Below are 11,694 nucleotides of genomic sequence, written 5' to 3' on the forward strand. Positions count from 1 at the left end.
CTAACAACTTTATTGCCTAGGGGCAATTATATTTGTAATTATTGCTCTACAGCATGACAGTTTATACATTTTTACAAGTTATGTTTATTCAAACATGTTTAATCAGCCTTTACAGTGCCAATTACTGAGTGAACAAGTTTAACAAGGTAAACATCCTGACTTCATAAACATAGACCAGTGCTTTTCCCCAATTCACAGTTCAGTAGCGGTATGATAAGCATTAACAAAGTGACTGGATTGATATATGATATATAATGTATTATACAATACACCATACAATAAACAGACTTCCTTGTCCTAAAGTACTAAACACTAAATATAGGGTTGATGGATTGGTAAAAAAGACTTTAATGCAGGCCCCGGTGGATGTAGTAGCAGCTACAGGCAGGGCCCTTTCCGACCTCACACAGGTGGACACGTTCCCCGCCTGGTCCACAGCTCTACCACCTGCAAACAGCAGGAGGCGCTGTAGAAAACCAGGGTCACGTTCTCTCCCCCAGGCCCCACAGCGGAGGTGGTGTTCAGGGTGCCATTACTCTGACGAAGGGAGACGCTCTCGATGCCCGTCCTGTTTCTGTCCATCAGGTTGGTTACACTGACCACCTGGCACTGGAGGCGGGTGAAGTCTGTGAGAGACAGAGAGAGAGAGAGAGAGAGAGAGCGATGAAAGACAGGTAATGGCAGGGAGACAGAGAAAAGGGATAGAAAAAAGTGATTATTGCAATAGAGTGCACTATACTTTAATGAATCACACCAAAGACAGTTCAAACAGTGAAATATATTAACTGAAATGAAGCACTCGTTGTTTTGGAAGTCTATTGTATAGCTGTGTAGTCAAACCCCTCCCCTAAAAAGCGATTAATGACCACAAAAACATACTTCATTAGAAACCCCCCTGTCAGGTTACCTTGTCAACCCCAGAGTCTCAGCACAGCATAGTTAGTCGGTGGCACCGGGGGACTTTGCCTCAATGGTCAGGGTGACGTCTGTGCCCGAGGGGGTGTTTGCACAAATGTTCTTGCGTTCGGTTTGCTAGAGACAAAAGAAGTAACAAATTACCCAGTTGTAAAAGGTAAACATTAAAGGCATTTTATTTGCCATGAGTATGTACTGTCTTTTTAGCCATAAGGATAATATAATTAAAAACAAATGCCTTATACAGTATCAAAAAGTCAACAATGAACACATCCACCAAGGATGTGTTTCTAATCAAAGGGTCACCATATCATAATCTCAAAGTATAAAGGTGACCACTAAATCACAGTCAAAGTATCAACTAAATTACAGAAACAAAGTAACTACTAACACATGAAACCACCAGCATGGCTCAGAAAACAAAATGGTAATCACAACTGCAGATGACCGATACTCAGTCTTTTTACACTAGAACAGCCATGCCTATGTTACCTACTATAAGAGCCGCCTTGGGTCAAATTACCATAGTCTTTACAATGGGAATCTGCTACTTACACACAAAGACCACTAGACCTACACAGAAAAACGGCAAAATAGCTTTATACTAGCTTATCCTGATTTTGAAAAGGATACTGGGTGGTAGAACACACATATCTAGGAAAAGTCATGACAGAAGGGTCCTGAAATTTGATCGAGTGCAAAGATATAACACATTTTTTACTCACATGGTCAAATGACCCCACCCACAGCTGTTCTAGTGTTAAAGGCATGCTGTCTCTGGGGATTGGCTGTCACTAGTCCAGGTGACCCCTGCTGGTTGGTGGTGTATTTCCAATTATCAACATGTGTGGAGCCCCCGGACTAGGAAGAGGTTTCTCCTGGTCAAAACAGAGAGAGACACACACACACACACACACACACAGAGAATGCCATACTAATGACATCCGTCACACAAGCAAAACAAATCACACAGCAGAGCAGGTTTGAACCCTCAACCTTCTGTCTACAAGTCAAACATCTTACTGAAGAGCCACAGCTACTCCAGGTTGCTGGTGCTTCTATTGATGTTTTAGATATTGAGAGATGAGGAATAAGAGGAGTGCTGGAGGTCTGGTTCACGCTTTGGGATGACATTACTGTAGATGACTTCCTTCTAGTTGGCCAGTGTTGTCTGAAGCCAACCAATGGATTGTAGGTGTTTGACAATCAAGAACAGGTGTAAGTGATAACTATTGTGAAACGATTACGGTAGGTGTGTTTGCTTGCCTCCATTGCTCCCAACCTATCCAGATTAATCCAATCTACTGCAACAATCACCAGGATAGAAACAGTTAGCAGATCTAGCTCTGAGCAGAGCTAGATTTTGACACAAAGAGTAGTGGAAAATGACAGAAACCTCATTTTCATGTTTGGCTGAAAACTCAAACCAAACACTGGAATCACGAATCTAAAAGCACTTAATAGATGCACGGAAAAAACTGCTATTGCTAGAGCTAAAATGACCATGCCTTCGACAAGGAGTCAATCAGAAAAGGACTTGCTAGGGGTGTGTCCCACTCGTTTTATACTGGCCATGCTGGTGAAGCCCATTGGCTGAAGGCAAGATTGGTTGGATTGATAGGGTTAGAAGGATCTACTAATGTGGTGCACTGTATTCCTTCAAGTACTTGTCACTTTGTGGCAGATCTTCTCTGCAATTATCTTATACAGGGGTGCAAACTGGTGATGGCCTAAAAAGGTGACACATTTTTATTTTGTGGCTAACCTTTGGGGGCGATAGCGCTAGCAATGGTGTTAAATGGATACCGCGAAATGGATACCGCTAGCACTAAGGGTGGTCTAACAATGATGCATGTGTAAGTAGCGGCAGCCCTGACCTTAACACCTGCAGAATTACTTCGAAAGCAGTTTACTGTGACTGTGTTCTCCACGCTGTCTGGAACTGTACCTAGCTGCCTGAAGCTAAAAGTTATTTCAACAGCAGCAGAGTTTAGCAGACAGGGAGATTAGTTAACTCACGCATCATGTGACTTGGATGAGACTTAGACCCCCCCCCCCAAAAAATATCTTTTTGCAGATCTACACGATTCACATGGATGACCTATTTTGAGATAAAGACGGCTAATTTAACAGAAAGGTGACAAGTTTGCACCCCTGATAATAATACAACGTGGGTAAGAACGTCTCGATAACTTGTCGAAGTGGGTCAATCGACACGACACTTCATGCGATGGGTTCGTTATAACAGATCGTGAGCTTAGAATTATAAGGTTCTATCTCCGTTTAGGGTAGTTCAGAGATATTGAGCGTCAAAGTTTTTACATTCCATTATGTGTTGTGAGATGGAACCTTTGGATTTTATGAATTACTAACTCAAAAATTTCAACATTTTTAAAATAACACCACACAGGCATTAATAAACACCTAATGGATCAGATTATGTACAAAAAAACCTCAATTTTGACAAAAATGGAGATAGAACCTTACAATTCTAACGTCACGAGATCATTGGAGATCATCGAAAAGGTCCACCGGTTCTCGTCTGAAGTGTTTCATGGTGAGGAAGCCACACTGATAGTCAGGTTTGTTATATAATTTCGTGGGAATTGTTTGGGGATTTGCTAATCTATACATTTTTGGAAAGGGCATTGTATGAGGAATCAGAAAATATATGTTTCCATTTGCACAGATGTCTGAAAGGCGGCCATCTTGGCATTTAAGAAATGGCCGCCATAATACACACGTTTTGTAATATCTTGGCTTCTAAATAAGCTATATCATTTTAACTGCTAAACCTACATTTTCAGGGTCAAGGAATCCAATGGTTGTAGTTACAAAGCTATTTTTGGTATTTATTTATTTTTTATATCATCACATAAAAATGTGTAACTTATACTTTAAGAAATTGTTTTTTTTCTATTACTTCCATACGTGAGTCCACAGACCACAGTATATGATCACGACAACCTCCTGCATTAGATAGTCTCGATGTTATGATTTAAACTTTTGTTGGCTTTTTGGGGGGATTTGCTAATCTATACATTTTTGGATGTTATGGCAACAGCCAGCAACCAGTAAGGCAATACAGAGGCAGGTAAATCTTTAGCCTAATGGCATATTTAATGATCTTCTTTCGGCGTATGGGTAGTTGTTTTCCTCTCCACTCCACCATGCTCGGGGCCGAGGGGCTACCCTTTTACCACCCCGAGACCTGGTTGAGGGGCTCACCCGGGCTATATTTCTGGACACCCCTCCAGAAGCCACGTCATCGTCTCGTCATCTAGTACCGACAGAACATGCATCCCGTTGGGTGGGTGGTACACCGGGCAATCCAGGATAACATGGTCTGCGGTTTGGTCCTCTGTGCCACACTCGCACGACGCATTTGGGGCCAAGCCCCATCTGTGCATTGATGAGCGGAAACGCCCGATGCCGGTCCGGAGACGATTGAGCCTCACCCAGGATAGCCTTGGCAAGTCCATCCCGAGGGGCTCAGGGCCGGTGACTGGGATATGGTCGCGGAGTTTGGAGGTGTTTGCCTCCCACTCCGCGCGCCACATATAATCCGCCCATCCTGCCGCACTGATGTTAAGATCTCTGCATTGCTGCCTGAGATCCTGTGCGGCAGGCACAAATGGGTGTCTCGACTTGAGACGCCGGGAGGGCTCCGCTGTTATAGTGAGCCTATCGTGGAGCAGATGGTTATTAAGCTCCACGGCCCGGCAGGCGAGACGTGCTGTGGCTCCCATGCGGCGGAGGCCTGCGGGCTGGATGCCTGCTAGGATGGGAAGGTTGTCCACGGGGGTAGGACGCAGGCATCCTGTCACAAACCGCAAGGCTTCGTTTATAGGCGAGTCGATGAGGCGGGTGTGGGCACTGCGACACCATACTGGGGCGCAGTATTCACTAGTTGAATAAAGGAGGGCTAGGGCTGCCGTGTGCAAGGTCTTTGCGCCGGCGCCCCAGCCTGAGCCAACCAGTCGCCTCATCAACGCCACACAAGCTGTTAACTTCTTGCGCAGTGACTCGAGGTGCCGGCGAAACGTGAGCGTCCTGTCCAATGTCACGCCGAGATAGATTGGCTCAGCGGAACATGGCAGGGGAGTTCCATCTAGGTATACTCTAAGCTCACATTTAGCCTCCCTGTTGTTAAGGTGGAAGGCAGCCGACACCGTCTTTGCCTCGCTAAGCTTCAATCTCCATTTCCGGAAGTATGCCACTAGTGTCTGCATGTCCTGGCGAGAGTGTGTTGGGCAGGTCATAGGTGTAGATATTATAGAGGAGGGGGGCCAGGACCGATCCCTGAGGGACGCCGTTCTTAAGGCGTCGAAGCCTGCTTAGCTGTCCGCAACCGGTGGTAAGGGTAAAGCTGCAGTTACGGATGAACTCCATGATCATTCTGACCATGTGCCTGTCCGGCAGCAGGCGGAGCAGCTTGCAGGTGAGGCCGCGATGCCATACGGTATCGTAGGCAGCCGTCAGGTCTATAAAGACGGCCCCGTCTCGAGGATCTTGAAGGGGATGCATAACAGAGAGATGGGACGGTAACTCTTAGGGTCCCCTTCAGGCTTATTCGGTTTAGGGATCGCAACAACTAGGGCTCTTCGCCAGATTTTGGGGATCTTGAGTTGGCGCAAACAGGAAGTGAGGAACGCTCTCAGGCAGGACTTCAAGGCGGGTGCGGCATGGAGAATAAGCTCCGTATATCATATTTAATGATAAAAATAGGGAATGAAACAAAATAAATGAATGGGAGGAATGTGGGGAGTGTATGGTGTGCTGGTTGTTCTGTTTCTGGGATGTGTATTTACTCTATGTGTAATGACAGGCGGGTTGTGTCTCTTGACTATGTATAAGCGTTTATGCTATGTGTGATGTGATATGTGAATGGCGAGTCCAATGCGTGCCAATGTGAGCTGGGCTGTTAGATTAGTTCATCATCATCACTTTTGTGCGTCACAGCTTGGGAATCGTCATCGTTCTGGCACTGGCTGCTGCACATGTCGGTACAGGCTAAGTTCTTAGCTCTGCATGAACATCTGCCAGAAGAACAGTCAGTTTTGCATTTGCATTGTACCATCTCAATGATGGACTTTGGGGCTGGGAGGACGTCTGTGGTTGTTGGTTTAAGCATGCCATCCTCATGTTTGGAGTACCAATTTTGCAGGGGATCCAATTAGCCTATGGATCCTGCAGAGCAATGGCTGCCTGTGCCCATATACTTTTTTTTTTTAAGAAGAAGAATACAAAAAATTGCTTTGTAACTCCAACCATTGGATTCATTGACCCTGAAAATGTAGGTTTAGCAGTTAAAATCAATGTTCTAGCTTATTTAGAAGCCAAGATATTACAAAACGTGTGTATTATGGTGGCCATTTTGTAAATGCCAAGATGGCCGCCTTTCAGACATCTGTGCAAATGGAAACATATATTTTCTGATTCCTCATACAATGCCCTTTCCAAAAATGTATAGATTAGCAAATCCCCAAAAAATTCCCACGAAAGTTTAAATTGAAACATAGTGAACCTGACTATGACGGTGTTTCAGGTGGAGCTGGCGCGTCAGCAGCTACATACAGTTCAGCGGTCATGGAAACGTTCTGCACGTTGAAAGTTAGAAACGCCGCTGGCCCTAAAACCGTTCCCGCCTGGCCTTATTTTGAGAAAATGTTAATTTAATGTCTGTTCATCTATAGACCGACATGCCCAGCCGACGCGCAACATATTACATATTTTTCAGAAAAAGAAATACATATTCAGTGTCTTTCTGTATTTAGAGCCTGTCTGGACGAACAACGTTGATGTGATATTGCTAAGTAAAATACATAAATAATTATGTTAACAACTGATTTAGGCCTACTCATATTATTTATTATTGTAGCCGGCGTCTGCAGTATCATCATTTATGAATTAGCCTATTGCCCTATTCCATCATGGCAAGGTAAAAATTAGCTGAGAAACATTTCAACAGTTTATATACATTCAATAAAACATTATAATGCATAGTTTACACTAACTTCAGAATATGAATCAATGTAGCCTATACAGTGACCAAATACCAATACAATAACAAATTGAAAAAGAACTATACAATCATAAAAAGACCATTAAAATATTGCATTCCTGTAAGTCTTTATTTACCTTGTAGATACACTATGATGAGTGCGTTTACAGTCAGAGATCAGCCTGGGACGTCTAGTTATAGTCCCATGTCAACTCTGTGCCTGCCTTGATACGCCTGCGCATGGCGCGCACACACACACAAACACACATTAATGCCAATAGTGTACAACACAAACCAATGTACACACAAGTATCAACTGCAAAAATCACAGTAAAGCGAAGATGCTAACAAGTGTCCTATACTAGTCTCATTGTTTTGCACACAATAATGCTAATGTGTTCAGGTCAAGATCCTTCACGAGACTCACTTGCTGGCGAAGAAGGCCACACAGGGGAAACGCAGGTCGTGTGTGTCCACAAACACATTCTGAACAAACAGGTTAGGACTGCAGCTATGCTGTTTCGGGCGGAGAGGGAGGACAATATATGGTAATGAAAGACCTTAGTTCCCTTTTACGAGTTAAACATCCAATTCATCCAGTGTACACACACAGTAAAGAAAATACACAAAGTTCAACACACACACTCGCATGGAGGTAGCGTCCCAGGTTGCCTTCCAGTTTAGCGTCAATGATGTAGCATGATTCCTCGCCGTCAAAGAACTGCCGTGTGTTTTTGGGTCCGCTGTCTCCCCCTCCTCCCCCCTGACCCTGTGTCGAGAGAGAGAGAGAGAGAGAGAGAGAGAGAGAGAGAGAGAGAGAGAGAGAGAGAGAGAGAGAGAGAGAGAGAGAGAGAGTGAGAGAGAGAGAGAGAGAGAGAGAGAGAGGGCGGGCCAGTGAAAGGAGAGAGTAAATTCTGGGCAAAACACATACAAATACAACAGATATAGTGTTTTCTTTTTTTTAAAACATAAAATACAATTTAAACTTTAAAATCCTTGAAACTGCAGTAAAATCCACATTACCTTACCCCCCCTCCCCTCCCCTCACCCTGAGTGCGTTTCTCTCTCTCCTTGTTGTCGTCCGATCCAGAGCTAATGGTCTGGACATCGTTGCTGTCAGAGAGGGTCATGACTTCCTGTTTCTTCACTCCCTCTGTCTTCACCGGGAGGGGGTGGCCACTGTGCACACAGACACACAAAACCATTCAACTAATCTGATAAGAGACAATGGTCAGTGATGTCTTGTGGGTACCGTCTTTTACGTACCTTTTGATGTCCCCAGGCTCCTAGAACAGAAGACAGGCACTCATCAATATCCAATGACAACACCAGGACACACATCATTCATTTAAGGGACCAGCAGTTGTGGAGGTAGATAGCATTAGCATTAGCATCTGATTAGAGGTAGATAGCATTGGCATTGCATCTGATTAGAGGTAGATAGCATTAGCATTGCATCTGATTAGACGGTACCTTTCATGAGACCCATAGCTTCCACATAATGCACATAAGCTCATCTCTCTATAGATAAGCTCATCTTTCTATATAGTTCAGATCCCACCCGACCTAAAAGTCTTCACAGTATATCAGGAAAGTATATTGCTAAAATAGTGGGCAAACAAGTCAAACAAGCCCTGAAATATCTTAAAGGATTAACGTGTGTCACCAAAGTGCAGGCCAGTAAAAACGATAGTATTACAGAGTAAATTAACCTTTGAATATGGGAGAAAACATTACAGAAGCCATAAAGGCTTTGAGACATGGCTATGAAGGCTATCCGCTTGTTAAGTCTGACGTCAAAAGTGACGTTTAGCCATTTCCGAGTCCAAATCAGAAATTCTCCGCACCGGAGTACCTGTGAACTACAGCGGTAGAATGACAGTTTAATCGTTTTTTAGACTCGGATCTATTCATACAACAAGGGACACAGCACTTTACCGTTTTCTTGATTGATTGATTGATTGAAAACTTTATTAGAAGATTTGCAGAAGTAGGTACATGAAAGTACATATTACATACAAGGTCAACTAACAGGATAAAAACCCAAGAAAGCCACTGGCTTATTTCAATTGGGGTCCTTCTCCATATTGTCAGGGTATTTGAGCCTCGGAAAAGCGCTATATAAATATAATTTATTATTATTATTATTTCGGCATCTCGAAGACAGCGCCTCAGCCAACGTTGGCCCCGGAAATACGTCACGACTTAACAAGCGGATGAACATGCAGGCACCATTTTGTCATGGCTAAGGCAGCCATCTTGGTTTAGCATCATGGCAGGGTCTTCATAACTCTGCACTCCTATTTATACCACTATGCTAGCTCAAACTTTTGCTACATTTGCTTATTCAGTCAGTGTTGCTGCATTTTATCCCAGCATTCTAAATGGCCAGTTTCATCTAGTCTCCGTACCTGCCAGGAGATGACAATGTGTGCACTGCTAGTGCTGGCTAACATGGGAGGAATGTAACATGACTACAAATGACAATTGGTTTATTTGAGTTTTACTACCCAGAGCATGTGTCCTGTTGGAGTATAACATGTGCAGGTTGTGGTGACCAACTCACCTCTTCAATGATACCTATTGATAACAGATCATTACCAGTCAGTCAGTCAGTCAGTAAGCTCTCGGTTGGGCCTCTGTAGAAGGCCTGCAGGAGTCCATCAGCAAAGGACTTGCTGGGGGTGTGTCCCAGTCCTTTTATACTGGCCCTGCTGGTGAAGCCCATTGGCTGAAGGCAAGATCGGATGGATTGGGTTGATTGGGTTAGAAGGATGTCAGTCTAACTAGAGGTGCAGTGCCACTGTGGCAGATGGACATCCTGGCATTGATCAACTTCATGCACACTTCACACACACATTAATATTATTATAAATTAAACGATGTCTCTACCTGAAACTATATAAAGTAATCTCTCTCTCTCTCTCTCTCTCTCTCTCTCTCTCTACCAATGCTGTTTATGATCACCAGGTGTGCTCCTCTCTACCTGCATATCTCTACCTGCATATATATATATATATATATATATATATATATATATATATATATATATATATATATATATATACCTGATAACATGTTTCTCAAGTCAAGCCAATCCAGATGAATCTGCTCTAATGATGAACCCATCCATTGACTGGAGGTTGTTTTAGATCTAAAACAGGTGGTCAGTTTTGAGAGTTTGGTTCCCCGTAGACTCAATGTTAGAGCTAGATCTGCTAACTGTTTCTTCCCCGGTGATTGTTGCATTCGATGGGATTCATATGGATAGGTGTCAAGCACCAAGACCACGGCTGACTTCCCAGAATGCCATTGGCCAATCAGAGGTTCCATAAACACCGCCTGCCCCTGCCCGTGCTCGACTTAAAAGGGGTGAAGCCCCCCGTTGACCCGCTCAGTCAGGCCACCGGCGAGGGCCAGCCGATCCCCTGCCTTCCTGTTGAGATTATTTCACAGACGCGGGGTGGCTCTCCTGTGTCACTGATAAGAGGCAGCGCGAGGGCGGCGAGAAGAGGGTCAAACCACATGGGGAATAAGAAAAAAAAAAGTCTGAAAAAATCCTATTTTTTTCTCCCAATGAAATAAAGTACCCCCCCCCCCCCCACACACACACACACACACACATACCCACCCCCCCCCAAACTTCCCCACCTTGGCACCTAGACTATTACACTGATAGAATTCCTCCCACCCTCCCCCCCTCTCTTTTCACTAGTCTGGCCTGAGTGCGTCCGGAGCCTTCGCCCAGCGCAACTCAAGCTAATTTACAAAGATCCCGAATTATTCCTTATCTCTGGCTTTAAAGGTTCTAAAGGTTGATTAACACGGCTCCCGGTCCTGTTTATCAGTTTTTGGGGGGCCCGGGCGCTGGGAAAAAGAAGGCGCGATAAGTCCACAGACCATTAAACATTCTATTTCCCCCGAATATTTGTCGGCAACCCATCTGCTTAACTGATCTCCCTGCGTTTTAATTAACAGGGATTCCCGTCTTCTTGGGGTCATTACGGCGAGCTGTGCCTCTGCAGCCCACGCCAGGAGAGGAGGTTTGTGATGAGTTCAGCTTTCCTTCTGTCCCTGGGTTTCCAGAGGGCTTCTTTTTTTTTTTTCTCTTCCCCTCCCTCAACCATCCTCGCCTGAGTTAACTCTTTCCTGACCAGGCGATCATGTAGCAGAGGTGTTCCGGATTCCGGAATCATGCACTTGGAGATGAGGTAGGTAGCCCTGTTGGAGACAGGTGAACTCCAGGGTCACCCTTCTCCGAGCATGACAGGAGTGTGTCTTAGACGGATGGAACAGTCGAAGCTGGGGTCTGTCTCCTGGTTGGGAGACCCATGTTTGAACCCCTGTCCGTCACATCTGTCGCTATAGATACAGCAGGGCTTCAGGTACAGTGGACCTGGATGCACCTCGAAAGGAGAGAAAGTTTGAACAGTTTCTTTTCCTGACTTTTCCTTAAAGTCTGAGGCATCAAAAAGAAAAAGAGCATACAGGCGAAACAACGTGTGCCAGGTGGAAAGTTTTTCTTGAGGTTCTTCCCTAGCGGGGGTCCACACAGGCTCCAGCAGTCCACAGCACCTTCCCCCCTCCCCCACACCCCCCACCCTCCTGTTACGACCACGGGCGCGGCTGTAATGGTTTGATTTGCCAAACGCTAGTTGGATCGATGCGGCTGTTTACAGTTTCTACCTCTCTCATCCCTTTTGTCTTTTTTCTAATTTAGTGTTCCCAAACCATGGACAGGGTCTGAGTGTGTCTGCTGTGCTTGCATCTTCGCC

This window comes from Nansenia antarctica (genome assembly GCF_963989245.1).
Source record: "Nansenia antarctica genome assembly, chromosome: 6".
NCBI classification, from domain to species: domain Eukaryota; kingdom Metazoa; phylum Chordata; class Actinopteri; order Argentiniformes; family Microstomatidae; genus Nansenia; species Nansenia antarctica.